Source organism: Pteronotus mesoamericanus, unplaced genomic scaffold (genome assembly GCF_021234165.1).
Source record: "Pteronotus mesoamericanus isolate MK-2021 breed Mesoamerican mustached bat unplaced genomic scaffold, CSHL_Meso_final contig_163, whole genome shotgun sequence".
Taxonomy (NCBI): Eukaryota; Metazoa; Chordata; class Mammalia; order Chiroptera; family Mormoopidae; genus Pteronotus; species Pteronotus mesoamericanus.
Window position 1 is genome coordinate 8,273,397 of NW_026555064.1, and position 17,559 is coordinate 8,290,955.

Here is a 17,559-nt window from a genome sequence, read left to right on the forward strand (position 1 = left end):
CGTTTTTTTGTCTGCTTTGTTGCTAGGGAGGATATATAAAATGGTAAATATTCCAATGTTCTTCGTGTAGAGTACCATATATATAAGCAAAAGGAGAAGACAACTTTTGCTTGTTGAGTGATATTGTTATGGCTTGGAAAATTGGGAAGCAGCGTATCTGAAGCTACAGCATTGCTTTGATATACTACTGACTATTGTGCCTTTCAGAATTATGGAAGACATACTTAAGTTTGAATCAGGGAATAATGTCAGAGAAAATAAAGATCCACTTTTTTTTGTCAGCAGTGTAAAATATGTTAACTTTTAGAGATGTTGAAAGATGCACATATGTTCTTTGATTTATTCCCTTTTATTAATATATAACCAGTGTACGGTGTTCAAACTAACCTTTTGAGGTTTGGATTATTACTCTGGCTAACTTTTTGTAGTCTTATACCAATTTAGTCCAATTATAATTTTGCCAAGTCACTGGTAATGTGGAGGTATCTTTTTTCTTTTGAAGGAATAATGTGACCAAGGTGTATTTAATAAAATACATTTTGGGTCTTTGTTTCAAGCTGAAATGGCTGTGGCTGAATATCAGGCCTACCTTTTCAAATATAATATCCCTGAACACTTGGGAAAATGCAATGAAATCTTAAAGACATACACTAAATCATAATTAAGTGATCAGTTTTTAAAAATTTTTAAGTTATCATACTGCCTTTCTGCCAATCTTTTAAGTTCTCAGGCCTTTCTGGTGTTATGGCTGTTAAGCTCTTTGGGAATTGCCATGAGTAAAGCTTTTGTGTCCAAGTAGGAGCAGGAGCAGAGGGGAAGGAATTTTTAGAAGACTTGACATTATTAATTTAGACAGCTCTCTAGTCTGAGAATATTGCCATACGTGTAGCTCTGTAAACAGCCAATCATAGGCTCTTAGACAAGTTATAGGAAACTTTTTGGTATTAATATCTTGAGTCCCCACAAAGGGATCACATGTGTGCATTCCTTTATGGTAGAGCCATTCATGAAGGTCCAGGTTGCCTTCCAGGAATGTCCCATTTTGTATTGTTTCACAACACCCACCTGAGATCTCAGCAAACCTATACGCTGGGCAGCAGGTTTGGCTAGTGGCCACTTCCCCACTTGTAAGCAAGCTGGCCACAAAGATCCCAGAGAAAGTTCCGTTGTGTACATAAAGTGAAAGAGTTTTGCGACGGACAGATCCAAGTTGTGCCTTTCCAGATTTATTTATCCTCATTTCATCTCCATAGGAACACTGTGCTGTAGCCTCCCCGAATCACGGCTAGTCCTGGACACCATGCTGTCTCCTGCCTCTCCGGGTTTGCCAGGACCACTGCCTGTTCAATGTATACTCAGTTGTCTGACTTTCACAATTACTCTGTGAAGTGTTCCCAAATTTCCCTCCCTTTCTTCAGCACTGATTGGCTTTGGTACACCCGTTTTAAATCACCCTATCCTTGTACCTGTTGTAATACTTAATAGACTGTGTTAAGATTTGCTGGTTTGTTTACATGTGTGAGTCACATATCCCCAATCTTCCCAGCCTGGAGTGTAAAACGTAGGGTTACAATAACTTGACCAAAAGACATTTGGCTGGCTTATTTCCCAAAAGCGGGTGTCATGGGTTGTCTCCTCCGAACCTGATATAATCCTCTTAGCTTTCCAGTGGTAGGTAGCATATTTCCCCTCTACAGCATGTTCTACCGAAGCCCCTTCGAAGCCATCAAAGCTCAACGCACTTTGCTTTATCTTCTCTGCTCCATGGGGAGCCTGGCCTGGAGTTCAGGTTAAATCACGATGCTCATTGTGTGCACCAGCGTCCCCCAAGAGCCTCTCTGATGGGGATGGCCTTTTTCACTCCCTCTGGTCCTGCGGCCTCTCCCACTGCCACCAAGGAGTCCTCTGTTCTGATCTCCGTGCTTTACAGAGTTTTCAAAAAATAACTCTGCTAGTGCCCCTCCTCCTCCAACAGACACATAAACAAAGCGCACTGAGAAGACACATCCTTTTCCACCGGGGCTGTGGCAGTTAAGTGCCGGTGGCTGTTTGTGTGTGTGGTCTGCACGTACAACAATTTGAAATGACTCAGGAGTTCAAGAGCACTATAGCTAGAGAACCAAAATACGGATGAGAAGAAATTCAGCTGACTTGCACTTCTCTAGAAAAACCGTCTATCTCAAATTTTAAGAGATAAGCTCTTAAAATTATGTATGTGGACGTATATACATAACATGTAATTATCAAAATATGTACATTTCACAATATACTCTGCCATTCCCAAAAGCTAAAAAGAAAATACTTTTTGTTTTGTTTTTTTTCCCCTAGTCCTACTGATTGATATTTTATAGGTATCGACATTATTTTCTATTAAGTATTGTTATAACATCAAACTGCCAAAACAGGACTCACACAACTCAGTTCCTTTGGATAATGAAATGTCAGATAGCAGTTCCTCATCTGTCCCTGAGGACCCAAGGATCAGAGTGCCCGGGAGGGAGGCATGTTTGTGTTCACATACCACTACTCTGTGGGCAAAGTTTTTAGTTCCCCAAATAGGGGAAGAGATTGGTTATTCAGAAACTGATTCTTATGATCAGTAAGTAAGAAAATTAAGAGTTTTGAAAATTGATAAAATATGGATGCAAAATGAAAGAGAATTTGGTCTTCTTATAAATTAATTAAATAAATCAAAATTATTTTGAATCTTTTGAAAAGAGTTCATAAAAACTTCCAAAACTGGTGTGGGAAGACAATGTCAATAAAGAGAAAATTTAAAAAAAATCTAGATTTATTCTAAGTGGCAATGTTTACAACTACCTTTAAATTCTTACTTCTATTTTGGGGATCCTCAAGACCACCCTCAGGTTTGATGACTCTCTAGAAGGACTTGGAAGACCTGTTTTACTCATAGTTACAGTTGATTACAGCAAAAGGAAACAGATGAAAATTAGTAAAGGTAGCAGGTAGTTAATGAAGACAGTGTCTGGGAGAGACCAAGCACGGGTTACAATTTTCCTCTCATAGTTGAGTTGTATGGCAAGCCCTTCATCTTCCCAGCAACAGTGTGTGACAGGTATAAAGTATTGCCGACCGGGGAAGCTCCCTTGAACCCTGCGTGCAGGATTGCTTTGGGGGCTGATTCCGATAGGCAGGGAGGGACGGCATGACTGACCTGAGTCCTCAGCCTCCAGCTCTCCCAGGTGTCATGCTGATATGCTGGTCCAGGGCCTCAGGTGATAAAAACAAACAAAACAGGCGTTCACCCTATCATGTTGCCATGACTGAAGCCCCCAGGGACCCAAACCTCATGTTACCAGGCAAGATAGTCTAAGGGCTTTGAGGTTACTTCTTAAGAGCCAATTAAGAACCAGCTCTTTCTTTGGAATGTGGGGGGGGGGCGCGGTTTGAGCACCCTCTGTCTGGGAAGTTGACCCTTTATTGCGGACTTCACTTTGGAGACACCCACGCTAAAGGGCTGCCTTATGGGTGCATTTTATTTAAGAAAGACAGTGTGGTTGACCAATCAGAGTAGGTGTACTTGGAGAAAAGGCCTCGTTCCAACCTTAGAAGATTAGCAAATAATATGTGTGTCTATATTTTCAGTTAAGATCAAATATTTAAAGCAGCATGTATTGTTTTTATTCCTACCTTAAATTGGCTTTTTAATTTCCTAACTAACTACCTGTCCCAATCTCATCTGCTAAAAGCCCTTCTAATGAGCTTAAAATGATTTTTTTTAATTCTCACATCCATGAAGTGGTGCACAACATAAGGACAGAGTGAAGATTAAAAAAGTGAAGTAACCAAAACCAAATGCTGCCTAAATCATCATCGCGCAACAGGCTTAAAAACTGATCAGCACCTGCTGCTCATCTTCACAGACGTGGTTCCAGCTTTCAGTATCAAAGAAAAGGTACTGAAGGAGATAGACATGGAAGGAAACAAACAACAGCGTTTTAAGGTGGCCATGTGGAGAGTCCTCTTTTTTGTCTGTCTTTGTGCTCTAAAACATGTCACAATGCAACTCACTGTCCCCACCCCACTCCCACACTGACCCCAATGCAGACAGGGGGTTAGGCTGCACCCAGCAAATCCGTGTCTTCAGGTGCTCGCATTGCTGCACACATCTCATCTTACACAGCGCATGGAACTTCCCTCGTAAAGAACCTCTCTCTTCTGCACGTAGCGGGGGCACTGCCAGCTTTCTTAAAACTGGGAGGAAGCATCAGCATGGCTTCTTGAAAGAGATGCAGCTGTGCAACATCAGTCAGATGTGCAGGGCTGGTTTGGTGTTAGACATGGGCCAGTGGCTGATGTGGAGTCCGAAGGCTGTCAGTGAGTGAGCCGTCGCTGTTTTCGCAGCAGTTGTGTCTATTTTATGAAACCCGCTGTAGAGCAGTACTGATGAATTAGTAAGAAGTTACCCATTTGGACTGTGCCACGGTGAACTCGCAGCCATCCAGCCCTCCCTGTGTGCAGGGTTCAGTCTTAAAGGAAAATGATTCTTGGGGTTGATTTTTTGGTGTTTTCATTAAAGAAATTTGCAAACCTCTTTAGTAATAATAGTAAAAGTGTAAGGTTCACATTTTAAAATCTTAAACTGGCTTGAAAATCATTTTAAGAAAAATGGAAGGACAAACAGAAAAAATATTAATAGTCACAGTACTTTTCATACCTGAGAAAGGTGCTTTTTTTTTTTTTAAAGTAATGAATTCTTGATTCATTGTTGATGAATCGGAGTTTATTGGGCTACCTCTACCTTAGAGTGAAGAACAGTTTAGAGTTCAATCTCTCATTACCGGTTATGAACCTCAGTGAGATTGGAGCTATGCTAGGAAATACAGGATATTGATATTTTCTTCACAAAGGTAGCTGGGCATACAACTACTTATTGCTATTTCTGTGCATGGAAAATACTAGGTGCTATTGGGAGGGAAAATTAGTATTGTATTAGGCAAATGTACACAAAAGAATGGTGTGTAGGAAGCCTTTGATAAAAAGCCAGGCAATACGTTTTGTTCTAAAACAAATATTATTTTAAATGTTCACAGAATTATGAGGGTCTCATTTATGTCATGTCTGATTATTTCCTCCTGATCAAAAATTACCATGAAATTATCATCAGCTTGTTCTTCCTCATATTTCATGCCTTGCATGAAAACAGTATTTTAGTGCTCATTGGTATATTTCTGTATGTTGAGAAATTATTTCTTCTCCTAAATCTTGTATTTTTTCCCCACATAACCAAAGTAGTTACTCCCTGATAGGGCTAGTTGGTTATTTTGTCTGAATAAGATTGTGAGAGGAAAAATGAAAATACTTTTTATACATTTGTACATAAAATAATGAAAAAATACTGAATCTGAAATACTGACTTGATCTCTTATAACATAAAATTAGTGTTCATTTTTTAAATTAAGCTATATTATTTATTTTGGCTAATATGACTTTCTCTTCTTTGATAAAATAAGTTACTGATTTTGCCCTATAAATATTTACAAAGTTTGGTTTTCATCTGTCACTAATCCTGGCTGGTTTTGTTGCTAGTGGAAATGGGGTACTTGGCCTTGTGAGAAAAGCATTTTGGGGAACACATATGGGAGGATGAAGTATGATGGGAAGATTTATTGAAGCCAGAGCAAACACAAAGGACTCTCCCGTGTTCAGCCCTGTCCCAGTGTGGAAGAAATCCAGCCTTGTCTTCATCCAGCCCAGAAGAAAGGCCAGGGTCCAGAAATTCTACGCCATTGGTTACATCCATGTCAAAATTCAGTCCAGTTTCGCCTCTGTCCTCGGGGGGCCAGCCTGGTGCTGTTCCCGGCTGCGCTCCGGCTGTGCCCGGCCCCCGCTGGGAGCCTGGACTGCTGCCCAGCGCAAGGCTGCCCAGCACGTGGCTGCTAGACCTGCAGGGCCGGCATGGAGAGGGAACAGGGCAATGGACAGGTGAATGAGCGCGTGGCACCAAGGGAGAGAGACAGAGGGGGAGAGCCCTTGACTTTGTTAGGCTCTGATTATACTACCTTGGGCTTGGGAAGGACCTGGAGATCTTTCAATCTAACCAAGCCATGTCCCAATCCTTCGTGGGCTTGTGCTGCGCCCTCTTCCTAACCAATCCATTTCATAGGTCTTTCCCGGGGGTTCCTCTCAGCCAGTTCCATCCTTTTCTCAGGCTACAAACTTCCATCTTATGGTCACTTTCTTAGCTTCTACTGCGCATGTCTCAGAGTAGAAGGCCCTCCCCCTGCACCCTCTCGCTTCTACTGGGTGTCGGCTCAGCAGAGGAACTCCCGACGCCCCGCCCCACCACCCCCTCGCCATAATCCCTCTGTTCAGATGGTTCTACTTCAGCCAGCAGGGATTAAATATTTAAAATGTTCATAGAATTATAAGGGTCTCTTTTATGTCATGTCTGATTATTTCCTTTCCAACTAAAAATTACCATAAAATTATCATCAGCTTGTTCTTCCTTATATTTCATGCCTTGCATGAAGATAGTATTGTAGTATGCATTAGTATAATATTTCTGTATGTTAGGGAATTATTTCATCTTCCAAGTCTTGTTTCTTTGGGAGACTGGAAAGCAGGTCCTTCTCTACTGGAGGGAGGGGTGGGGAGGGAGGTGTGTTAATCCCCTTGGGGGGGAGGTTAGGGGGGGGGATGCTGCTCTTCCCAGCACGTGTGAACCTAGAGTTTCCAACCTAATTACGCTTAGTCAGTTTAGCTCTCGTCTCTTTCATGACTATTTAGCCACCTACGCTAACCGTTAGACAGGGAAGTTATTATTCTCTAACTGTGATGTGCATGAGGATGTCAGGGTAATAATAACCCAGGTAACTCGGTGCCCAATTCTTCCTGCAAGGCTTGCTCTGCAAATCATTTCAGTCATACCCTTGTATGAAATTGACACTTTTAGGTAGGAATTATTATGGATGAATTAGTGATACAGTTTAATGAAAAATAGAATATTGTAACTATTTTATCAGTGACATAACTTAATGACTCTTAAGGATCATTATTTTTGCTACATATTGTAGAAATAGCACTCCTTTTCCAGTGTTTATTTTTCACTGACATTAATGACAGAGTCTTCAAAAAAGGACATGATAACACTTCAGATTTATGATGCCATTTTAAAAATAATCTTTGTTCCAGGTTAAATTGGGTAGGTATGTTTATACCAGGAAGTGAGGGAGGGAGAGAGTGGGGAGGAGAGAGGGGAAGGAAGAGATTTTTGCCAAGTAATTACATTAAATAGTCTCTCTGAGGGGGAAAAAGGTATCAAAAAAACTAGAAAAGTCATGGAAATTGATAGAATAAATTAACTTCTTGTAAAATCATTTTCCACATCATTAGAACATTTGTTTTCAAATGTCAGAAGTAGATGAAATAATTTCATTGCAGATATTGCTTCAAGGATGAGGCTAAAACTCACAAAGCACTAGAACAACAGAGGATACAAAACCTTCCAAAGGCATGCATTAAGATTAAATTGCACACTGAGCAGAAAAAAAGAGTGCTCTTTATGATTGAACTTTTGAGTTGTTTCTGCATGGATTTGGAATAATTATACATGATGAAATATTGTAAAGCATAGACAGTAATATCTGCCAGTCATATTTATTAAGATTGAATGCACATGCAGCATTAAAATGCCACACAATACAATTTGTTACGTTGAATTTTAAGGAATCTCAAAGCAGATTAAAAAAAGGTATTAGAACAAATTGACTGTCTTTGCCTTCTGCTGTAAATCTTCCCATTATTGTTCCCCCCCCCCCCCATCATTAACAGCCTTCATTTCTTTGGCATTTGCAGACATCCAACTCTCTGAAAAGCCTTTTATTCTCTCTCTCTCTCTCCACTCTCTCTCTCTCCACTCTCTCTCTCTGCCTTCTATTATCCAGATGTTTGCTTTAATGCCAAAATTAATGACACTTTTAAGTTTAGTCTTTCATTTTAAGCTTTAGACACCTGACCTTTCCTGTCTATTTAATCTCTTTTTTTCCCTTCAGCTTTGCCCAGTAGTCAAGGGCAGATGATTAATTAGCAACCATAGCGGAGAAGAAAGAGTTGCAACTGGTTGCAGTGCCTTTTATCTGCCTGTTGAAGTGCATGCTGAGTTCCCTAAGGTCTGGTTTGGTTCAGTGGGCTCTTTAAGGGCTAAGACACTCATTCCTGGCGTCCCAGGTTAAGTGAAATCTGTTGCTCTGAATAGGATGTTTCTCTTCGCAAGATAATGGGGGTATAATGCCTGTCCTGGGAAAGAGTATTGACTTCAGATACCTGGCTCACTAAAAGACTGTACAGAGTTTAGAGGAAATGATGCTAACATAAATGTGTGTTTTTGACTGTTTAAAGGGCCATGTAATTACAGTCAATATGAGTATATATGGAGCAAAACAACAGGAAAATGGGATTTCATGAAAGGAGCTGATACAACGATGTGATTTTATACATTGTATATGGGCTTGAACGACAACTTGGTCAGCCCAGAAGCCTGCCATATATGTGTATAGCCTTGAGGCCAGACAGGATTATCCCTCTTGGCTCCAGAGAAGAGATGTGTTCAAGAGAAAATAATGAAACAGTAGACGACACTGGGATATTCTGACTCTTGTGAATGTTTGTGAAGAGGGTCTGGCTCACCTTTGTGGGTATCTGTCAAAGCGCGACTGGAAATGTGACAGCCACTGAGCACCAAGCTGGCCCCTGAGTGAGGGTGGAGAACCGAAGCCTGTAGGCCAGCTCTGTTTGCCCTGGTAGTTCAAGGACCAAGTCCAAGGCCTAAAACCATGGGAGCTGCCTGGGCAATGGAAAAAGGGGGACAATTGAGCATGTCTAGTAATGGCAGCCCAGTCCCAGCACTGTACCTAGTGACCTAGCACATCACTAGTAAAAATAATTAGTACAGAAGGTACTTTTCTTTTTAGTGATTTCGATTCCTAACTAGTTTGCAGGTAATGTGCTAAATAAAGATACTTAAATTATGTACTTCCTGAAACTGTTTCACATCAAGCAAGAGTCTTTGATTCTGTAATTTTCCATCTTTTTATTTTTCATGGTTATATGGAAAGCCAGCTAGAAAGAAGGATTCAGGTTGTTTAGCAATAGGTACTTTACAAGAGGAACTAAGTGCCTTTTAATTTGGAAGCAAACCTAAAACAAATGATCATGTTAGTGATGGAGCTTCCCTTGGGGGATGTGATAGGTAAGAATGGGCAATAAGAGTTGGCATGGAGTAGGTAATTTTGGAATGCAGTGTAGCTAAGAAATATTTTGATTTGCTTTCCTGTTACTTTCTTGGCTGGGGTATCCGGCCCAAAGTAAGGAAATCAAATTAATAGGAGTATGTGAAGTTTTAGTATATTACGTTAAAATGCCATTTAAAAATTAGTCTAAAGAATAATCAAGTCTAGTTTGAATTCACCAGCTAAGACCTGTAATGAGATTTATGCATTGTGATGTTTTAGCTCCAAACCAGAACTCAAAGTGGATGAAGTGTAAAGGCAGCTGAAACCAGCCAAGTTGTCCTGAAAAGAAAAAGGGATAGAAGAGAAGCTACATCTTCACTAAAAGTTGCCGTCCATTTCTAAATTAAATTGTTCAAGTCTCTAATGTCTAGATAAGACCACACTGTGTCTGTTTTTTTTAATGTATTTATGCAGGAAATACCGTTGAAGGGTGTGCAGTGAGCACTGACCGCTTTGCTGACGAAGGAGCATCTTCTCTCAGTGCAATGGGAGTAATCGTTAGTGTTTTCCCGATAAGGACTGGGTCCTGTATAGAGAACGTGAAAGATTCTCCCATAGAAGAGCATTTTCTGCTAGATGAGGGCTCTTCGGCGCTTCATCTTTTAGAACTCAAACCTCTAAATAGGTTGAGGTGCTGATGGTTCTGGAGAAGACGCCGCCTGTGCTTAGGCACGTGCCCCTAACATGCGACCCCTCTAATGATACTGATTTTGTTAGGCCTCTCAGCCTTCCTAGAACAACTGTTTCGGTATGCCTGCTTTACTCCCCTGAAGTAAAATTTAGAAATAATGCAACCTTCCTACGTATACATATATAATATTTAAATTATACATATATGTAGGTAGGCTGTAATTATATATATTATAAATTTTGTATATATTCTGTATATAAAATTACATATTCATATAATTTTAAAAAATTGAGCGAGTGCCATAAATGGGGAAATGAAAGTAAGTTATCATAAAATAATATCTTTCAATACGTAAATACTCATATAGGACTTGACGAGAGGACAAAAAAGGGCTCCATAGTTTCCAATGCCATTAATTTCCAAGAAATTCTTAGGGGACTGTGCTGATCCTATCAGGATCTCTGCTTTAAAGGAGGTATATAAAGTGTCCTATTGAGTCGTTGGACCCTAGATAGATGCTTTTCTGACTTGCTAAAGCAGCAGGACTCTATTTTCCAAGGAAACCAAACGCAAAGGCATGATGTATAAATAGAATATAAAACAGATGACAGCTCTTTCTCCCTCTGTCCACCACAGTGGCTGTCTCTGGAGCATCCCTGCTGGTCAAAGGCCTGGATATCTGCTTTTTTCAGTGACAGCTTGAGATCTAAAAATACATTGAAGTAGATGAAAGGAAATATGTTCTTACTAGTGAGGAAATGACTTCCTCAAATTTTCTTTTTTCTTTTTCTTTTTTTTAATTAGAACAGTAGACCAGTTCCCTCAGCCTTACTAGCGAAAGGAATTTTTCAGGATTAGAGAAGTCGTATTGCTGTCTCTTGGGAGGATGTCAATGTTATTTCCTGGTCTAACTTCAGATCAGTTACTCATGCTTAATATAAAGCCATTTGAGTTTCCTAACATTTCTTCCATTTTGAAATAAAGATTAAAGTTTTCTCTCATGAATGGATGTGTGACAAAAACAATTTTCCTTTTGCTGATCCTTTTCTCCATCTTCCTGTGTTGGGTGTTCGATCTCTCATATATTTAGTCTTTGTTTTTGGAGCTGTGAATCAGAAGAAGCAACATCTTTCAGAGTCAGAAGAAATCTAAAGAATACTTATCTCAGCATCTCAATTTTGAAAATATGGAAACAAAACCTAAAGAGGTGATTTTCCCAGGAAAACACACAAAATTAGTTGTCTAATGAGAAACACATGCAACCGCAGAATCAATACCATCTAAAAATTCCTCTTCGAAGAGGAACTGAAATCTTCATTAGTGTGAAAATTATCAGAATATTTTTAGACTTAGAATTAAATATTTCTTCTTGTAAAACAAGATTGCTGTCATTATCTGGCAGGAACCGGAAGGCTGCAGCGCTGGAGGAAGTCTGATTTGGTTGATCTCTCTGGGCGACTCACTTATCATATTCCAAAAGGTCAGTTGGCAGGCCTGGGTTTACTTCAGCAGTCCGTCACCATAGTCCTCTAATAAATAATGTCATGATGATCTGCCTTCCCATTTATAGTTCTCCTGAAAAGATGAATTCATATTGTCACCATTGCTTGATCTCCGCATGGCGAGAGTTCTTCCTCATCTACTCTACCCTTTGGACAGGCAGTTAGTTCCTGAATTGTATTCCTCTGCACCATGATCTCTACCTTATCATCTACTCTGAGACTTCCTTTCTGGACAGAAGGGCCTGCAGGCTCTTGTCAGTTGCTCTGGAAGGCCTTATATTTTTTACTATTCAACGATAGCCTTCTCCTAGATCCACTTACCAAGGGCTGGCCATAGGCCTGGCTCCTTATGTGGAATCTCATTGAGTTCCCAAGTAAGCCCTTAGAGGTATTTTCTCAGGGGGAGACATAGGCTTAGAGAAGTTCAGGGACTCACTCTTGTTCACGTAGTCAGCAGGCAGCTGAGACAGGCCTGGGACCCGGGAGCCTGACTCCGGAACCTGTACTCTTAATCTCTCTCCGTCCATGTTCAAAAAGGCCGGTCGTTGCTGGGCATTATAGTTATTGAACTTGGGGATCTGTGAACTTGGGGAGGCAGATTCTGCAGCATCGTGATCAGTACCTGTCCCCCAATATGTGGATGTCAAGGTCTTGGCCAAACGGGTCAGGCCTCTGAGGAAACACATGGAGGACTATTCAGGAAACAAGAAAAAGACGAAACACAAAGGTTGGACAAGCATAGCAGGGAATGAGGAAAATGGCTCAAGTTGGACAGACACAGGTACTGAAAGCTGTCTCCTGTCTTCTGGTTTAGGCGACAGGACTTCCTCATGACATCATCTAGTGGCAGTTCTTGAGCCCCTTGTGCCGTCATTATGGTCAAGCACTGCCCCAGAACTTAGGCTTTCGGGTGCCAAGCTAAAATGGTCAGTCCCGGCTCACAAAGAGAGGTGTAGACAAACACATGTCACATTCAGGAGGTGGGCATTTTGCCTGTGTATTTATAGCAGCGGAACCCCAGCAGCCATTAAACTCTGACAGAACAGGATAAAGTGGCCTCGGGCTGTGATGATGTTCCATTCTTATACAATGGCTTGTTTATCAAGCAAATGCATATTAAGGGTTATTAGTCCTCATTAAGGGATTTTTAGCAAATTAAAAGGTTGATAGATAGCACTTGTGTTTACTTCTTTGCTTCCGCCAGTGGTGTTATTGGACATTAACACATTGTAGGTGTTCAGTGGCGAGGAAAGTAGCACCCACCTCCCTCTGCCCGCCGCCCCACACAAACACGCAGTTTCATGTTAAAAGTTTTATTTCCAGGGCCGAATCTTAGAGCAGTCTCGCAAATGTTAGAACAGGGAATTCATGTGATCGATTTGTTAAAAATATCTTCCTCCATTCTAGATTGCGAGCAATGATGCTAGTGAATTCATTTAAGAGAAACAGAAGAAAAGCTTCATTTTGTTACCTTTTTATTACTTCCCTCTCCCAGTCTTATCTCTTTGATGTTACATAAAACGATTGGTTTTAATAGCTGATACACGTTTTATATTTAAAAATATTTTGTCTGATTATAAAAATAATAAATTTGTATATAAATACGAAGATACACTACGAACATTTTCCAAGAAAACACTTATAATGAGTTACCCAGAGAAATTATTGTGAATGTTTTGCCTTAGTCCTTTTACTTACTGCACCTGTCATAATGTGTATACATAATACAGTCACATAAAACTGTGTTATATGTGAGAGACAGCAGAGGTCCCGGGGCCAGAAAGCCAGGTGGCTAGCTCGGGCCGAAGCTGGGCCCGGGAAGGACTCAGCAGCAGGGTGTGCACAAGCCCCGTGGAGCTAAAGTGACTGATCCGTCACCAGCCCGGCTCCCGGAGCCGCGGTGGACATACGTTCATAGGGCACGGCCTAGCCTGCTACCATGCGAGGGCTGGCACAGTCGGCACGGACGGTGGCCAACGGCGAAAATCACCCTGATGCCCCGTTAGCCTCTGGCGGGGCTTCTCCCGCCCTCATGTTCAGGCCCAGACCGAAGCTGCTGAGCGAGCCTGGTGGGCCCTCAGGTAGACAATTAGAGTCATCAGACTGGAGAGAGAGGTGCTTGCCGTTCTTCCTGTGAAGCCGTCACACTAACGATCTGAAAGCCCACACGTAACTAAGCCATTTCTCTGACACGTGCTAGTCCTTTGTCATCTTTTTGGAACATCTGGAAATATTTTCTCAAGGTAATGAGTTCACTTAAGCAAATAATTAAAAAATACATCTTTTCCCCCTCTTTCTGTATTCCATATTTTTTAATTTTATCAGAGAAACTCTTCACTGACCAAAAGGTTTCCAAAAATCTTTAATGCTTTATCTAAAAACCTGGGGACAGTTACCATAGAAATTCTTAGAAGTAGATCGAAACAATTAAAATAGTCATTCAACTCGTAAATGAATATAAATCTCAAATCTATTAGTTTTTGCTTATGGAATAATAAATAGTTCATTATAAAATATTAAATGTAATCCTTTCAGCAAATTGGATAGATATTTTAAAGTATTTTAAGTAGCTATTTTCAAGTGACCTACTCACTGTATTGAAAAAAGTCTAATTGTCTAAACAATCTTATTCTCTAAAAATACATTCTTTGCATTAAAATGTCAACTTAGTTATTCTTAAACATACTACCCACTTAATTCTCACTCTCACTCTCCTTTCACTTCTAGACTTCTATTTCCTACATTAAACTGTGTCATTCCGAATTTTCTTGAACTACCAAATCTAATCTGAAAGATAAATGAACTTAATATAATTTCATTATCTTTTTTATCTATGAATCTGTTCTGATTAATTTTTTAGCAGTGGTATTTCTTTATTTTCTTAGTATTTGACAGGTTTTAAAGTGCTGTCATATCTCTTATCTGACTTTGTATTTTAACAAAAATAAGATAGATACTCACCATATCAAGAAGGATAAGGTTGAGCCGCAGTGACTTGTCTGACTACTTCTCCCCTTGTCCTTTGTACCTTGGCACACGCCCCTCTCCTCCCCGTGTATGTTTTTAATCTCTTTCAGTTTCTCAGTTACTGAAATGAATGTTTCCTTCATGTTGGTAATTTATCTCAAGAAGGGACCCCAACCTTTTCCAATAACATTTCAGTCCTTACTAAAAGGGTGATGGTTAATATTTATTAAATGTTCCAGAGTAATGACATACCTTTCAGCTGTTACAACTTTTCAATGTTGACACTAATCCATCAATTTTAAGAATGTAATTATTTATATGACATTTGTATAGTCAGGAATTTAAAAAATTATACATCTATATTTTTATTTTACGTCGTTCTAGGATTTAGAACAGGGTTCCTCCAGCTGCTCCGATTAGTAAACACCACGTGAAGTTGTTTCCTCCCGTCTGTGAGAGTCCAGTGTGGGTGTTCCTGGTCAGGGGGCAGTTTCAGTTTTTCTTCACGGGCTTATACAAGGAACTCAGGCTCTTCCAATTCCACCATCCCCTGAGCTGTATACCTCTGGGCCAGCTCCTCCTTAAAAGCTTCTGAATGGAGCTTTTCAATCCCTTCTTCGCATATTCCTTTGGTGGGACCTCGTCACATGGACAGACCTGAAATGCATCTCTGAACAGGCAGCAACCTCCCAGCATTAACGCAATGATATGAAATAAAGAGGGCAAGTTTTTGGTGGAGAGTTAGCGATCCCTGCCACAGAAGACTGAAACTATGACTCCCGCAAAGGTCACACATGGGATGCTATTTAATAAGGAGGCAATAAGGAGGGGTATCCGGATTGTTCAGAGAAGTTTTCGAGAGCATAACCCCACGTGTGCGAAGGGCCCAGCTGTGTTACCCCTCCCTCACTCTTCCGACTGGCTGTGCTTTAGGATCCTGTTCGCCTCTATCCCCATCTGATCTTCTGGAAGAGCCGAGCTCCAGGCAGTGGTTCCTGGCCCCATCTCCAATATCTTCTCCCTATCTGTCTACTAACACCTTCTGTTGGACTGTCTCCTTTGACGGGAAGACTCCCGGAATATGTTAATTCAGAGGGAGGAAGCCCAGCCTCACCAGTTCCCCATCAGTAGCTGGTGCGTTATAGGGGTATGGGGCTGAAAGAGTCCCGTTTTCAATAACCATCCTTCAGATCTGACAGAGCATGAAAGAAAGATCTAGTTGTGTTTTTAAAGGATTTTTCAACTCTGAGAGAATTGCTAAATTAAGAAGCCCTGGTGGTTTAACTATCACAAAAGACATAAAATTGCAAGTAGAAAGACTCTAAAACAATTGAGATTGTAACCTATATTTGAAATTCCACCAAATCTTGTCACTATCCATGTTAAGGCCTGAACTCTAGGAATTCATACAGTGACTAAGTCTTCATGATTATAATACTTAAGTTCATTTCCTCATGTGCCAGTGTCTCATGAGTGGAAGTGATTGCTGGTTATCATATTTGGCACATTGAATTTTATTTTATCATTGCTCATATGGTTTTATTCTCACATGAATAATTTTAAAACCTTCCCCAGGATTATGGTTTAATTTTGCCCTGTATCTTCAGTATCGATTTTACCTGTATTTTGGCATTCAGCATTAATCAAATATTCGATACATTGTATCACTATGAATATTTAAGGAATAATATTAGATTTCTAGTTGACAGTATGCCTTGCTTTTGAAACCCAACAAAAATGCAGGAAGGTAGTAAGAGGACGAGTGGAAATATTGGTAGCTCAGTGTATTGGGAAGCTCCCCCTTCCCTTCATGTGCACCTTCCTGCACATAGATGAGAAAAACCAAATTAAATTAAGTTTATAACCTACAGTATGTTGCCACAGACTCCAACTTTTAAACTTGTATAATTAACTGTGCTACTCATTAACTTTACAGAATCCTTTTAAGTGTTGTTACTTAACCGTAGCCTCATGCTAGTTAATTATGGAAAATGTAAGGCAAAGGTTTTTGGGGCTTTTTTTTTTTTTTTTTAGAAACATAATTCATTCAGGTGCCTTAAAGCACTTAACACGCTGAGTATACAAATTAGCTGCACTTGTCAGATAATTTTGAGCGAGACATTAAAAATGTACATGTGGAGGATCCTTTCCTTTCGATGGAGGCCAACTCTGAAAGAGTAGTTCACTGAAAACCACACCAGCAGGAGAAGTAGCAGAGGACAGAAAATGTTAATCTGCTACTCTCTGACATGAAAGTTTAGAGAACAAAATGACAAGAACTGTCCCACTGTGGGGATGATGGAGCTCACCTGCTGAGCTGGACCACCAGGCAGGATCATTTTCCTAAGTATCATTTTAACCAGGAAAATTGATGCCACGCAGCAATGATAAAAGGATTCACAGGAGGTTTTTAAAATTTATTGCTGTGATTGTTTTAAAGAGCAGTAATTTCTGAAACCATGCTGAGAGGCAGTGGATTAGAAGACAGAAAACCTGAATTCTAGACCAAATGTATAACACTGCACTCTAAATGTGGTTGCTCTGAGAATTGAATGAGATAATGTATCTGGAAGTGACTGATTTGGGTACCAGATTCAGGAACCGTTCAATGATGGTGTCTATTTTTGAAAGTTCTAAGAATGGTGCTCTCTGCCTGTGTCGCTGGGATTGATCTGTGGTAAATTGTACTTAACTGGATGTGTGTATCACTTTGTGCTTTGGAACATTGTTTTGAGGATGAGGTCTCTTCCGTCATATTTTATCCACCTCATTGTAGACCATAGTTCTCCCAAAATGTCTTCAAAATATATATATTTTTTGGACTTGAATTGAGTAATTGGGTTTGAAATGAAAATAAAGTTGTAGTCCTTAGTTTGTCTTCTCCTTTGAACTGTTAGGTAGGCAAGACTATTCAGGGAAGGAGGGAAATCTAGCTTTGAAAGGAAGAATTTGAGGAAATCCAAAGGAATGTGGAATAGGAAACAAGGAAACAAGAAAATGTAATCAAGCAAGCCCTTAGACATTCCTTGTAATGATACAATTCTATCTATCATAGTTTTGAGTTTGTGGGTCCCCTTAAGATTTATTCCTTATCACTGAATTTGCAAGCAACTGTGTAGAACAGAGAGCAAAGAGAACACTGCCGTTTATGGTCTCAGGTCACTAATTTATTTTATGTATTTTGCTGCTATTCTGAGCCAATTCA

At 40.2% G+C, this 17,559-nt stretch overlaps 1 protein-coding gene across 4 annotated transcripts in view; it reads left to right on the forward strand.

The window, feature by feature from the left end:
• The window catches only part of INPP4B (inositol polyphosphate-4-phosphatase type II B), a 544,323-nt gene that overhangs the window by 143,922 nt on the left and 382,842 nt on the right, over positions 1 to 17,559 (forward strand). The window lies entirely within an intron of this gene.